Raw genomic sequence first — 16,439 nt, 5'->3', positions numbered from 1 at the left:
CTCAAGAGTCCAAAGCCTAGATTTTAGTCCCTTCTAGGCAACTATGTGTCCTTGAATAAGTAGCCTCAGTTTATTTACCTGTAATTTGGCAGGGTTGGACTTGATTTTAATAGCACTCTCAGCTATAAATTTATATTCAATTTAGAAAATCATTTTATCTGGTTAGGTTTTATGAGTTTCTTGGAATTCTTGCCTAGAGTACTAAATGCTGAAATGACTTCAGCCAGGGAAACAAGAGTTATGCCCAACTGGCACAGGGTGGAATGGATTATTTCCCAGCCAAAAATGGGGTTCCATTTCCATGATGTGTCATTCCAAGAATGGAATGGTAATGCTAAGCAGGAAGCTCTTGTGCTATATGGGGCTAGCTCTTTACTGTCTCTTCTTATGAGGAAAAAAAAAAAAAAAAGGAACATAGTGGCAGCACTGAACACCCCTCAAACATTGTAGAAGGTATTTTAGCTGCCTAACAAATGTGGGCCCTGTTCTTCTCTTCCATTAGCCTCTTCTACAAAGAGGTTGAAAATGACATGAAGAAAAAATTTCCATACACTGGACTGAATACTGCCAGCACATAGAGGAAAAAAAGAAAAAAGAACTCATCACAGGTACAACTAAGTTGGAAGAAATAAAACTAGGGGCTTATCAGTTAAGCCTCCAAATCTTGGTTTGTGCTCAGTCAGTGATACAGTCAGTTAAGCCTCCAAACCTTGGTTTCTGCTCAGGTCATGATCTCAGGGTCATGAGATTGGGCCCCATGTTGAGCTCTGCCCTCTGCTTAGAGTTGGCTTGAGATTCTCTCTCCTTCTCCCTTTTCCCCTCCTGCTCATGCTTTCCCTTGCTCTCTCTCAAATAAATAAATAAATCTTAAGGAAAAAAAATTAAGAAAAGTAGTAAACATTATTGTTGAATATGAGACTGGTTTTGTGAGGTCCCATGAAAATCAGATTCTGCAAATCTACTCATATAGAGAATCAAGAAATACAGGCCTGGGAGAAAGTGATGTGATGGAGACAGGAGCATAAATAATCTTTAAGGAGACAGGCCGAACCAAGATGCCCTTCAACAGACGAATGGATAAGGAAGATGTGGTCCATATACACTATGGAGTATTATGCCTCCATCAGAAAGGATGAATACACAATTTTTGTAGCAACATGGACGGGACTGGAAGAGATTATGCTGAGTGAAATAAGTCAAGCAGAGAAAGCCAATTATCATATGGTTTCACTTATTTGTGGAGCATAACAAATAACATGGAGGACATGGGGAGATGGAGAGGAGAAGGGAGTTGAGGGAAATTGGAAGGGGAGGAGAACCATGAGAGACTATGGACACTGAAAAACAACCTGAGGGTTTTGAAGGGGCGGGGGGGTTGGAGGTTGGGGGAACCAGGTGGTGGGCATTGGGGAGGGCACATATTGCATGGAGCACTGGGTGTGATGCAAAAACAATCAATACTGTTACACTGAAAAGAAATTAAAAACAAAAACAAAAAAAAAAGGAGACAGGCCAATTTATTCTCCAAAAATCATATTAGTAAAGTTTGTGTCATAACCAACATCTCTTAAACACTATAAATAGAATTATCTAATTCAAAAACACAAGAACATTAATTTGGGGGTTTTTCTCCTAAGAAACTATTATCGTGAAGCTGCTTTAGTAGAGAAAGGCATGCTCCTTAGCATTAGTTTCCTGTATTGTTTCCTGCTTAGCATATACTCTTCTTTTGAATAGGCCCACTTGAAAAGGAGATCAGTTTTCAGTTCTTGGTTGGCTCTTCAGTCCGAAGTTTACTCTGAAGAGAAAGGAAAGCAGCCACAGAACAAATGTGGGAACTGCTCCTCAAGGTGTATGCAGAAGCTCCACCCTTGACAGGTATAACATGACAGGTATATCTCTGTGCCTTAGGAACACAGGATCATAAGCATTCGCCCCTATTCTAAAATGAAGTATGACTTCGGGCGCCTGGGTGGCTCAGTGGGTTAAGCCTCTGCCTTCGGCTCAGGTCATGATCTCAGGATCCTGGGATTGAGTCCCGCATCGGGCTCTCTGCTCAGCAGTGAGCCTGCTTCCTCCTCTTTCTCTCTCTCTCTGCCTCTCTGCCTACTTCTGATCTCTGTCAAATAAATAAATAAAATAAAATCTTTAAAATAAAAAAAAAATGAAGTATGACTTCAATGCACAGGAAAGAGTAAGATTTATCAAGAAGACTCATCTGTATGGTGTTAGAGTCCCATTTCCACAAATATTTTCAGGAAATATGGAAGTTGGCAATTGAAAAGCCTTTTTACTGGATTAAATGAACATTTAAATCCTGATGACAGAAGAAAAATATCTTTATTCCATCTGTCTCTTATCAATGGATTAGGAAACCCAAAAATTCTATGGAAATTACCCAAAAGATTCCTAAAAGCATCATTCAAATCTTCCCTATTCATCATTTTTCCTTTCATAAAACAGAAATTTCTAACAAGTTTGTAGAGGATGAACAAATTCACTTGTGAAATACATACCGTAATGTATGTATAGAGAGAAGGAAGATAATTTTTTGATGAATCAAACATTAAATATTTTTTATATCATCCCAAATTAAAATTTAAGAATGCAGAGGATTTCTGGACCTACTTGGTCATTCTCTTACAGTGTCTCTTGAAGAGTAAAAGTTCTTCATTTTAAGGAAGCTTAACTTTTCATTTCATAACTCATGCTACTGACTATAAAGTCACCTAGATTTTCTTCTATGTTATCTTCTAGAAGTTTTATAGTTTAATGTTTCTCTTGGATCTATGACTCATTCTAAGTTAATTTCTGTGAAACATAAAGGGTCTGTCTAGATTTTTTTTTAATGTGGATGTCTAGTTGTTTCATCAGAATATGTTGAAAAGACTAACCTTCCTCCACTGAATTACCTTTCCTCTTGTCAAAGATCAGTTTGTCAAAGACTAGATCAGGGACACCTGGGTGGCTCAGTCGGTTAAGCCTCTGCCTTCAGCTCAGGTCATGATCCCAGGATCCTAGGATGGAGCCCTGCATTGGGCCCCTGCTCAGTGGGAAGCCTGCTTCTCTCCCTCTCTCAATGCCGCTGCTTGTGTTCCCTCTGTTGCTATGTCTCTCTCTGTCAAGTAAATAAAATCCTAAAAAAAAAAAAAAAAAAAAAAGACTAGATCAGATATTTGTGTGGGTCTACTCCTAAACTCTCTATTCCATCCCATGGTCTATTTGTCTATTCATTCACCAATACCACGTTATCTTGATTACCGCAACTTTACAGCAAGTCTTGAAGTTGGGTAGTGTCAGTCCTCTGACTTTGTTCCTCCTCAGCACTGTGTTGGACATTCTAGGTCTTTTGCCTTTCCATATAAATACTGGTGTGTTCTTTTCAGTTCATAATTTTGTGTTCTTTGTCTTAAAGAGGGCAAATAAAATTCTATAAACTACAGATCCCATAAAACCAGAATCTACCTATATGTGACAATTCAAGCCACAGTGTAGATTAAAACCTGGAGGAAGAAAACAGAAGGTGAGGCCCTAATGTATATCCTCACCTAAGCAAAAGAGATATGAGAAAAAAGAACCAAAAGAAGAAAGATTGAGATCCTCCAAGTTGCTCAACAATTCCAAATCTCATCTGCAGGTACATACATACAGTATCTCTAATTCTAGTGTACAAGAAAAAAAAAGATATGGTACTTACTTGTAAACTAATTTTCTTTTATTTGAAGACACCAGAGGCTGCCAACAAATTTGAAGAAAAATGCTCCTGTGCTTTTCCGTTTCAGTTTACCAAACAGTCCTTAACTTCTGAAATAAGTGCTAACAAGAATTTGTATGTAAGAGCAAAAACTCAAAGATCGTTAGCATCACTTCCTTCATGCAGACCTCTCTGATTCCCCTAGGCCAATCCAGACTTATTCCTCTAATACAGCCCTAATCACAGTGAGCTACAATTAGTTGCATTTGTTTCCTTATTAGAAGTACTATACTTTCAGGGAGGGCAGGTATCAGATCAAGTCTTATCTACATATCCCCAGTGGACAGCACAGTACTAACACATAATAGGTGCTCTGATATGGGATGAATGAATATTGACAAAAGGCAGACACTATGATTCCAAATTTATGAATGAGGAAGCTGAGGTTTGCCCCAGGGTACATGTGAAGCAAATGGTGAAGCTAAAATCCAGGTCTCTCAGCTCTAAAAATATCTCCCTAATATATTAACCATCAATCACTGTAATAATAATATATTTTAAAACATGAATCGCCTGAGGATCAGGTGGCTATTCCAAATGAACAAAATGTTATTTTTCCCTGCTGCATAGTACAATTTATCACTTCCTACTCTCACCACACTTTCATTCACCCAGATTATGTGTGAAGCTTTATCCACAGACCTGTGAGTTTTCTTCATACTAATGAAAGGAACAAGTAAACTGTAACAGCTAAAGCTATACATTCAAAGGAAATAGATCAAAAACTAAAGAAATTGTAGGATGGTTGCATTTCTCCTGTGCAGAGACTAGAGCTGCTCTAGGGAAAAAGGGTGACAAGCATGTTCATGTGCCCATGCTCCTATAATCTCTATAAATATTCTACTTCCTCCAAAGCCTCAGCCCTTACACACACACACACACACACACACACACACACGCACACACACACACCAGATGCATGAATAACTTTAGTCCTGACAACAATCATGAAACTTAAGGACTTGCGTCTTTTGAAATCTGTTTAGCTCTTTTTCACTTTGCATTGTGGTAGTACCTGAGACAGAGCTTATTTATGGAAGATTCCCTGAAGGACAATCTCTTTATTAATAATAACAACATAATAATTGTAATAACAAAACATAGCTAACACTCACTGAGTGTACGGCTTTGTATTAACCACTTCATAATATTAGTCAATCTAAACCTCAGAAACCATACGAATTATTACTTTCCCTATTTCACTAATGGGAATGAGATGAAGTAGTTTGCCCAAGCTCCATACAACTAGTACATGGTCAGCACAGGATCAAAACCTGGGTCAGTTTAACCTTAAAGTTTCTGCTCACATCTACCCTCTTATACTGCTTTGAGGAACAAAGAACTTCTTAGGCTGGTGGTCTCTAAATTTTTTTGAATATGTATGAGTAAAACATTTTTATAATAAATCATTCATATACAAGTATTAATATATATGAAATATATAATTATATATGTAATACATATATATTACACGTGCACTTACTGCAGTTATATTTTAGTTACATTACAAAAATAGGTCAAAATAGAAACTTTTTATTAATCAGCTAAAAATTAAATAAGCAATACATTAAAGTTGTTTTATTTTGATAATGGTTCAAAAACCTTTTTTTCTCCTATTTTAAAAATAGTATTAATAATATCTGGGCATTATTAAATGTTTAATAAGACACATTACTGAAAATAATATATAAATTCAATTAATTACAATTTTCTATTAGTCTCGATAATTCAGAAATTTTTTGGATAACTTCTTGTCAGATTATTTTCACCAAATTATGTGGCTGACAGAGATTGTATGTAAGTGTTGAATCACTAAACTGTACACCTCACACTAATATTATACAGTGTGTTAACTAAGTGGAATATAAATAAAAACTTTAAGAAAAAGACAGACCATCAGCTTTGCAATTTTCCTTTTGTTCCTTTGTGCTGGCATTACTAGAACCATATTTAATCCAATTTGTTTTTTAAAAATCTCTTTAAATCCACTTAACTGGGCACATGTGAACTGCAACATGTTGAAATACACTGAAAATAAACTAACAGATGATATACATTATCAATTCCTCCCAATTATGAAAATTCTCACTCCATTCCCAGAATAAATAAAAATGTATAAAACTAATAATTATCTGACAGTAATTTATTAGCAAACTCTTCTACTCAATGGGGTTTTATCCACAGATCTGGAGCGCTTATACACCCTCTCCCACAACTGCCTTGTCCTTGGATATCACTGACCTAAATACTCTAAAATACGCCACTGAGTTCAACCAGACCTGCCTAGAACTGTCAGCATTTAATTCATTGTCCAAAAAATTGCTTTTATTCAATTACGTTTGATGTGATGCCATCAGCCTAACTGAAGGAACGTAGGAGAAACTGTTTTCATAGTTAAAGAACAAGAGAACTAAAGTTAAAATGAATTCAAAGTACTCCTCCCTACATCATCTTTTATAGACTATGGCTGAAAAGCAAGAAATAATCATTTCTGCACATCTCTTAACACAAATACTCCTGCAAACAAGGAAATTCATTCTGTGATTCAAACAAAGTTTGCATCAGCGTGGGAGAGAAAATCAATTGACACTCCTAAATCTAATTTTGAGAGAAGCAGAACATGAACACTTTTTAAAGACATCCTTTAGCAATTATACTAATTGTCAATACAACAAAATGTACAGTTTGTATAATTATATCCTTTTTATGTTGTATATTTTCTTATATTTACTAAACTGTAATTTTATGTCTGCTAAATCTAATAATAAGAAACTGAGTTTGCAAAAAACATTTTTTTCATTTATGTGAAGGTTCATAAAAGGACCCACCAGCAAGTGAGTGTATCTTTGTACTTAAAACCATAAAACAGGGTGCCTGGGTGTCTCAGGGTGTTTAAGGTGGCTCAGATGCTTGTTTAAGCATCTGCCTTCAGCTCAATTCAAAATCCTGGGGTCCTGGGATTGAGCCCCACATCAGGCTCCCTGCTGCATGGTGGGAGGACCTGCTTCTCCCTCTTCCTCTGTCTACCATTCCCCTTGCTTGTGCTCTCTCTGTCAAATAAATAAATAAAATCTAATAATAATAATAATAATAAAGCAGCTAGAGAAAAGGGGAACTAGTCTTGTACTTCATGGCTGTGGGCTTATATATGGTCACTGACTTTTACGGAGACATTTCATTATGTTGATAACAGCAATAGATTCATTCTAGTATGTAGAATATTACCTAATTTCTGTCCTACACAGTATCAGAGCTTCATGTTAGGATAATCAGGAAAAGTCTAATACCAAGTAATATTCATCTAGTTAGTGCCATGCCTTTAAGGAATTCAAAATGCTTGACCAAAAAATTATGAACAATGCTTCCCATATGACATATTTTCAGACCTTTCTTTTCTAGGAGACTGAGTGGCTCTTTGTGCTTTATTTTACCGATGCTTATACACATCCTAGATAACTGAAAAATCCAAGGTTCAGAGTGGTAGGGAGACTTATCATGAAGTTACCACAAGTTAACAGCAGAGTTCAAAATAGTTTCCAACTAGTTTTATCTTACCATACTGTGTAAAGTTTTAAAAACAGGCAGATTTCAGTACCAGAAAAGAAACTGAGTTACCCAAGAGTAATATTCGCATTTGAAAGTATAGTAAAATTAATCACAATAATAAAAGTAAATATGGGAAACTTAACTGTACATGAGGCACTGTACTAAAGCATTATGCACACAATCTCATTTAATCCTCAAATAATTCCTGAGATATGTAAGATACAAACATCATTTTATGCCTGAGGAAATCAAAGCTAAAGAGAGGATAAAAATTTGCCCAAGATAAGAAAGTTGGCAAATCAATCAATGTGATAGAACAAATCAATAAGAGAAGAGAGAAGAACCACATGGTCCTCTCAATTGATGCAGAAAAAGCATTTGACAAAATCCAGCATCCGTTCCTGATTAAAACGTTTCAAAGGATAGGGATAGAGGGAACATTCCTCAACTTCATAAAATCTATCTATGAAAAACCCACAGCAAATATCATCCTCAATGGGAAAAAGCTCACAGCCTTCCTGTTGAGATCAGGAACACGACTAGGACGCCCACTCTCACCACTCTTGTTCAACATAGTATTAGAAGTCCTAGCAACAGCAATCAGAAAACAAAGAGAAATAAAAGGTACTCAAACTGGCAATGAAGAAGTCAAACTCTCTCTCTTCGCAGATGACATGATACTTTATACGGAAAACCCAAAAGACTCCACCCCCAAACTACTAGAACTCATATAGCAATTCAGTAATGTGGCAGGATACAAAGTCAATGTACAGAAATCAGTTGCTTTCTTATACACTAACAATGAAAATACAGAAAGGCAAATTAGAGAATTGATTCCATTTACCATACCACCAAGAACCATAAGATACCTCGGAATAAACCTAACCAAAGAGGTAAAGGATCTGTACTGGAGGAACTACAGAACACTCATGAAAGAAATCGAAGAAGACACATAAAGATGGAAGACCATTCCATGCTCATGGATCAGAAGAATAAATATTGTTAAAATGTCTATACTGCCTAGAGCAATCTATACTTTCAATGCCATTCCGATCAAAATTCCACTGGCATTTTTCAAAGAGCTGGAGCAAACAATCCTAAAATTTGTATGGAATCAGAAGAGACCTCGAATTGCTAAGGAAATGTTGAAAAAGAAAAACAAAACTGGCAGCATCACATTGTCTGATTTCAAGCTTTACTACAAAGCTGTGATCACCAAGACAGCATGGTACTGGCATAAAAACAGACACATAGACCAGTGGAACAGAGTAGAGAGCCCAGATATGGACTCTCAACTCTATGGTCAAATAATCTTCGACAAAGCAGGAAAGAATATACAGTGGGAAAAAGACAGTCTCTTCAATAAATGGTGCTGGGAAAATTGGACAGCTATATGTAGAAGAATGAAACTCGACCATTCTCTTACACCGTACACAAAGATAAACTCAAAATTGAGTTTATCTTGTGAGTGAGGCAGGAATCCATCAGAATCCTAGAGGAGAACATAGGCAATAACCTCTTCGATATCAGCCACAGCAACTTCTTTCAAGATATGTCTCCAAAGGCGAAGGAAATAAAAGCAAAAATGAATTTCTGGGACTTCATCAAGATGAAAAGCTTCTGCACAGCAAAGGAAACAGTCAACAAAACAAAGAGGCAACCCACAGAATGGGAGACGATATTTGCAAATGACAGTACAGACAAAAGGCTGATATCCAGGATCTATAAAGAACTTCTCAAACTCAACACACACAAAACAGATAATCATGTCAAAAAATGGACAGAAGACATGAACAGACACTTCTCCAATGAAGACATACAAATGGCTATCAGACACATGAAAAAATGTTCATCATCACTAGCCATCAGGGAGATTCAAATCAAAACCACATTGAGATACCAGCTTATACCAGTCAGAATGGCCAAATTTAACAAGATAAACAACACGTGTTGGAAAGGATGTGGAGAAAGGGGAACCCTCTTACACTGTTGGTGAGAATGCAAGTTGGTGCAGCCACTTTGGAAAACAGTGTGGAGATTCCTTAAGAAATTAAAAACAGAGATTCCCTATGACCCTGCAATTGCACTACTGGGTATTTACCCCAAAGATACTGATGTAGTGAAAAGATGGACCATCCATACCCCAATGTTTATAGTGACAATGGCCACAGTCACCAAACTGTGGAAAGAACCAAGATGCCCTTCAACAGACGAATGGATAAGGAAGATATGGTCCATATACACTATGGAGTATTATGCCTCCATCAGAAAGGGTGAATACACAACTTTTTTTATCAACATGGACGGGAGTGGAAGAGATTATGCTGAGTGAAATAGGTCAAGCAGAGAGAGTCAAGTATCATATGGTTTCACTTATTTGTGGAGCATAAGAAATAACACGGAGGACATGGGGAGATGGAGAGGAGAAGGGAGTTGAGGGAAATTGGAGGGGGAGATGAACCATGAGAGACTATGGACTCTGAAAAACAATCCGAGGGTTTTAAAGGGGCAGGAGATGGGAAGCTGGGTGAGCCTGGTGGTGGGTATTATGGAGGGCATATATTGCATGGAGCACTGGGTGTGGTGCATAAACAATGAATTCTGGTACACTGAAAAGAAATTTAAAAAATAAAAAATTTAAATTTAAAAAAAAAGTAAGTAAGTTGGTAAGCAGCTGTTCTAGAGTCAAATTCAGACCAATTCCAAAGGCTCACATGTTGAACTAACATAAAAAGGTAGAATTAGGGGCGCCTGGGTGGCTCAGTGGGTTAAGCCGCTGCCTTCGGCTCAGGTCATGATCCCAGGGTCCTGGGATCGAGTCCCGCATCGGGCTCTCTGCTCAGCAGGGAGCCTGCTTCCCTCTCTCTCTCTCTGCCTGCCTCTCTGTCTACTGTGATCTCTCTCTGTCAAATAAATAAATAAATAAAAATATTTTTTAAAAAAAAGGTAGAATTAAAAACTGCCCAACCACTTGTGTATTTCTGCACAAGGAGACAATTGTGATTCCTTAATTAATAAAGACTCAAAGCAGATTCATTTATAATAAAGCATTTTCACACTCATTATCTTATTATTCAAACACAGATCAGAACACTATTTCTCTAGTTTTAACACACTCCGAGATGATGATTCCCAAAAGTAACTCCAAAAAGAAAAGTAATGCATATATTACTGCCAAACTATTAACAATGGGACACTGATGCTTAGAACATACTAATGAATGATTACACAGCAGGAAAGTCTCAGCTAAGAGAGGCCTTCCCTGACTGCCATATCTAAAGTAGTCTCTGCTCCAAAACTGCCAACCTCATCACTGTCACAGTGATGTCACAGTAGTTTGACTCCTTAGAGACAATGCAGATAAAAAAGTGCCCCGGGAGAGATGAAGACCGGAGCCCGACTCACTAAGTGGAAAAACAAAACTAAACAAAAAAACACTGTAACTTGCTGCCCAAAGACAAGAGTTGATGGGGAGTGGTCAGGGAGAAGCGGTAAGAGGGACTGCAAAACACCTAGAATTCAGGCAGGCCCTGTGGCCCAGAGGCTGGATGTACAAGACCCCAAATATCACCACAGAGCAGAACTACATACCATGATAAAACCTGGCTCTGAGCTAGGAACACCAAGGGTAATAAGACGATAGCCAAACTGCTAGCCTGCCAGGGGTGAGCACAGAGGAACGGAGATACAGAAAGGAAAAATAAAATTCAAAGACTACCAAACTATTTACTCAACAAAAATAAATTTTAAAAGCCCAAGAATACATTTTTTGCAATATACATGACAAAAAATTACCATCACTGATATGTGAAAAGGATCTTATAATTCAATAAGAAAGTGACCAATAACCCAATAAAGCTGGCTAAAGAAATGGACAATTCATAGAAGAAATAAAAATGATGGTTAACCTCATTAGCAACCAATGAACTATAATTAGAAACAAGGCCATATCAATTATAATCTATTACACTAACACATATAGAAAGATAGAAAATAACTGGCATTAGCACAAAACAAAATAAATTCGTTTTCTCTTATGCATTGTTGGTATAAGTATAAATTGACATCAACTTCCTAAAAGTCCATTTACAATTTTTTTTAAAAAGTCCACTTACTAAATGTATCAAAACTTTAAAAGTTCATTCCTTTGATATAACACTTTAAAAGTTCATTCCTTTGATATAACACTTTGATATATACACTTCCTGGAAGTGTACAAAGATACATATGCAATGATGTTCATCGAGGCACTGTCTGAAATCATGAAAAATTAAAGACAACCATGATGTCTATCAATAAAAGATCAGTTAAATAATTACAACATATCCATAAAACATACTTCTAATGTAGCCATTAAGAAGAATATAAGTCTATAACTTTTGATATAGAAAGATGTTCACAAAATATTAAGAGAAAGAATGTTACAAAATAGCAGGCACGTATTATATTACATGGTTTGTATAAACTGGTATGTGTTTCCTATAGGTTTATAACTTATGTATATGTGTGTATGGATAGAGATGTCTAAAAGGATATTAATAAAAGTATTTTTCTCTACTATAATCATTAGTTTTATTAAAAGTTGCTCTCGTTTTGAAAACAATGTATTTTTACTTTAAAATTTTAGTTTTAGTGGATAAATATTTGGATGTTTATGCATATGAAATAGTGAAGTCATTTCACCAAAAAAAAGCAACTATTATCACTATTTTTCAATATTGTTCATGAGGTTTTAAGAAATTAAATGGAAAATACTTGGTAAAAATTTAGAAAAGAGACCAAAATCTACCTTTGTCTTTGATCAACAGCTTCTTTCTTACCCTGGAAATAAGTAGTGAAGAGAAAGACATTCACTCTCAACATTAGCAAAGGTAAAAATAATAAAGAATAAGTTAAACAAAAAAGGTACAGGAAAAAAAATTATGAAATATTTTCAAATGACATAAAACAAGAACTGAACAAGTAAAGAGATGTAACCAAATTCTTAAGTGGAAGACTTAATATCAGAAAAATATCAATCCCCTCCAAATCAGGCTATAAATTGAATATAATTCCAATCAGAATCCAGTGATCAGTATTCTTGAACTGGAAGAACTTCAAAATTCATTTAAAAAAGTAATTATATGAGAATAGCTATGAAAACCTTGGAGAAAAAAATGAGAGAGTGGTTAATAAGCTTTACCAGATATCAAAACAGTATAGCATTGGCACAGAAATAAAGAATAGAAAAATGACAGAAAATACAGTTCAGAAAGAGGTACATGTGTATGTGGGAGTATAATATATAACATATATGATGTTTCAATTTAGTGCTAAAAGAATGTTTTATTTTAAAAACAGTGCATTCATAGCTTGGAAGAAAATAACGTGATGTACTTCCATCACACTAATATAAACATATACTCCAGTTACAATAAGAGATTAAAGCTCTAAATTAAAAAGAGTAAAAAGACGAATGATAGCCAGGAAAAATGGTTTGCAATACATATGACAAAGGATTAACATTCCTAATTCACAAAGACTACTTACAAACTAATAAACACCAATCTAAAAAAAGGGGGGGGGACAAAGAATATGTATAGGTAACTCACAAAACAAAATGCAAATCAACAATAAGTATGTGAAAATATAATTTCTCTGGCTATCACCAGAAAATTCCAACAATGAGATATTTCTCACTTCTTCGGCTGAGAAAGATTGAAAAGAACACTGATACCCATTGCTAATGAGAATGCTAGGAAATAACTACTCTCCATACACTGCTAGTGGGAATAGGAATTGCCAAAATTTTTTTCTGAAAATTATCTGGCAAGGTGCATTACAATTTTAAATGCAAACCAAAAAAAAAAAATTTTCAAAAATTGTACTTCATCAAAATTAAGACTCTGCTCTCTGAAAGAAACTGTTAAGAAAATAAAAAGACAGGGTACCTGGGTGATTCAGTCAGTTAAGCATCTGCCTTCAACTCAGGTCATAATCCCAGGGTCCTGGGATGGAGTCCCATAACAGGCTCCCTGATCTATGGGGAGCCGCCTTCTCCCTGTCCTCCCTGATCATGCCCTCTCTTGCTATCTCTGTCTCTCTCTCTCTCAAATAAATAAATAAAATCTTAAAAAAAAAAAAAAAAGACAGGAGTGTCTGGGTGGCTCAGTTGGTTAAGCATCCAACTTCTGATTTTGGCCCAGGTCATGATCTCAAGGTTGTGAGATCGAGCCTGACACTGGGCTCTGCACTGGGCATGGAGCCTGCTTAAGGTTCTCTCTCTCCCTCCTTTCCTCCCCTCTCTTTCCCTCCCCCCACAAAAAATTCCCTTTCTCCCTCTCCCTTTGCCCTCCCTCTCTAAAAAAAAAAAAGAAAAAGACAGTCACAGAAAAAAAATCTGCAAATCACGTATCTGAAAAAGGACATGTAGCCCAAAATATATACAGAACTCTTCAAACTCAACAGTAAGAAAACAAACTCATTATTTTTTTAATAGGGAAAAGGCTTAAACAGACACTTTACCAAAGAAGATATATAGATGGCAAATAACCACATAAAAGATGGTCAAAACTATTAGTCATAAGGTAAGTTCCAAATTAAAGCCATAAGATACTACTATATATTCACTGGCTAATTTAAATGACAGACAATACTAATTGTTGGCAAAAATGTGGATGAAGTAGAACTCTCACATACTGTTGGAATACAAGATAGTATCAGCCACTTTGGAAAACAATCTGACAGCTTCGTCAAATAGACAACATGAAATCAAGCATCCCCACTCCTAGGTACCGTACTACCCAAAAAAAAGGAAAAATATGTCAACACAAAGAGCTGAAAGCAAATGTTTATAGTGAGAGGCTTTATTCGTCATCACCAAAAATTAGAAACAAACCAACAGAGGAATGGATAAATTGTAGCATGTTCACAACATGAAATATTACTCAACAATAAAAAGGAATGAAATATTGATATATGCAACAAGTGAATGAATCTCAAAAAGAATTATGCTAAGTGAAAGAAATGAGACACCCAATCACTTCATCATTCCATTTATATGACATTTAGAAACAAATATCAGATCATATACAACTAAGGACTAGAGGGAGGGAAAGGAGATTATGAAGGGAGATGAGAGAACTTCTAGGATGAGGGAAATCTGTATCTTGATGGTGGTGGTGGCTATTTGACTCTATGATACATAACATTTGTCAAAGTTTATTTTTTCTTATAAATTATACCACAAAAACCCTGATTTTATGAAATTTAAAAATACAAAGCTTTTGACCCAGGCACCCCACTTTGAGAAATCTACTCTACAGAAGTGTGCCAACATATATTTAATTATTATACATTGACGGGGAAATAGTTAAATAAAGTTATATTATATTTAATCCATAGAATGTAATCCAAATAATTTAAAAGACCTGGAAATAGTCCTCTGAGCATTATGATTTATGGGAAATGAAAGAACAGTTCTTGTTCCATTTATTTGAACCCTTTGCTCAACTAAAGTTAGAAGAACGGGCCACAACAGGGAAGAATGAGCTTCTCTTGCTCAATTCATTTGCACAGTAACACAGTAAAACTGACCATCAGGATCCCAATCCACTTTGGAACATAAGACTGAAAAAGGAGGTACAAAACAAAAAGTGGCACCATTAACATGGGAAGAGTCCTCACTGGAAAGCATCTTAGGTAATGCCATCCATTTATAATGGTTTCCTTTCAGGCTGCCTCTTACAGAGGGCTGACTATGACTTGACAGCCTAAATAAATTTTGTTTAAATTTGACCTCATTTCAAGATCATTCACTATGCTCCCTATACTATGAAGAATAATGTACAAATATGACCATTCCTTGCCCTCCAGAAGCTTATGTTCTAAACAAAATCCTAGAAAATACATTGCCCTTTAAAGCTGACTTTTTCATTTGATTATAAGAATCTACCACAAAAGCTGAATTTACACCTCAAAAAGTATGGGAGTGGGGCAAGGATAAGGGGAAATGAGTAACTGAATCTGAACCTATAAAAGTTATTAATTAGCTGTCAAAGTATCCCAAGTGAATTCATTCATCATATACACAGCAGAACATTCCCAACAAATATATAGAACATTATTACATTAAGAACCATGAGAACACAAAGAAATGGAAGAACAATCCCTGTTCTTTCTTAAAAGCTCCGGGACAAACCGGAAACTACAGGACAAGCATACATCCATGCTTTTTAAGTCAGTGTAAAAAGTGCAGCATGTTACTTGGCACCATTTAAAATAATGCAATCACTGATGTTCTATTGGTATTACTCCATCACCTTCCCAAAACTTTGGAGTTTATTTCAAAAACCCTCTAGATTAGGTAAGGCTAATATTATTTCCATTGCTATGTAAATCATTCACATGAAAAATTATGCTTAATACCAGGCAAAAATACAATCCACTTCTCCAAAACTATGATATAAGGAGGAATACTTGAATAAGACATACCTATTAAAGAATTGTTATTAGTTTCTGTTAACTGGGCTGTCACAAGGACTGCAGAGTTGTTCTCCTTTACTGAATAGTCAGAAGACCTTCAAAGCTAGAATAACATTTGCTTGCGTCTGAGGGGTAGCTATTTAAGAGAACTCATGGGCTGGAACGCAGAGTATGAAGGCATGCCTCTCACCTCAACACTGATGGTAACATCAGCCAAAGATGGAACATCTAAGAACAAGAGCTGGCTAGTGAGGTGGAGGGCAACAACCATCATTTTTAATATGCTTTGAACTCTCTGACATTTCACTTTATCAATTTTCTACTATGCTGACTTTGTTTTTTCCCATACTATGATCTTAGTTATCCAATTTTAAAATAAAGAATATACCACAACTGACCAGGAAACAATAATGATACCCTGCTACCCATATACATGAAACTCTGTAAATAATTGAAGAGAAGGGTTGAGAGGAGGGCAGAAGCGTGAAGAAAATGAGCTCTTTCTGAGACTTTGGGAGGCCCAGTTTTTTCATCTTGTCCCACATAAATACTTGCACTGCAGACATTTCAAATATTATGCCAGAGTTACACAAAATAAGTGGAACATCACCAAGCTGAAATCCTAGAGTAGGTGTTCTGAACATGTTGGTAAAGAAAGTCACTTCACTTGAGAGGT

General features: G+C 36.0%; 1 protein-coding gene across 3 annotated transcripts in view; it reads right to left on the bottom strand.

The window, feature by feature from the left end:
- The window catches only part of HPSE2 (heparanase 2 (inactive)), a gene marked incomplete at both ends in the record, with an annotated part of 697,942 nt that overhangs the window by 609,271 nt on the left and 72,232 nt on the right, over positions 1 to 16,439 (bottom strand). The window lies entirely within an intron of this gene.

Source organism: Martes martes, assembly GCF_963455335.1.
Source record: "Martes martes genome assembly, chromosome: 14".
NCBI lineage: Eukaryota > Metazoa > Chordata > Mammalia > Carnivora > Mustelidae > Martes > Martes martes.
This window is presented reverse-complemented; position numbering and strand designations above follow the sequence as displayed.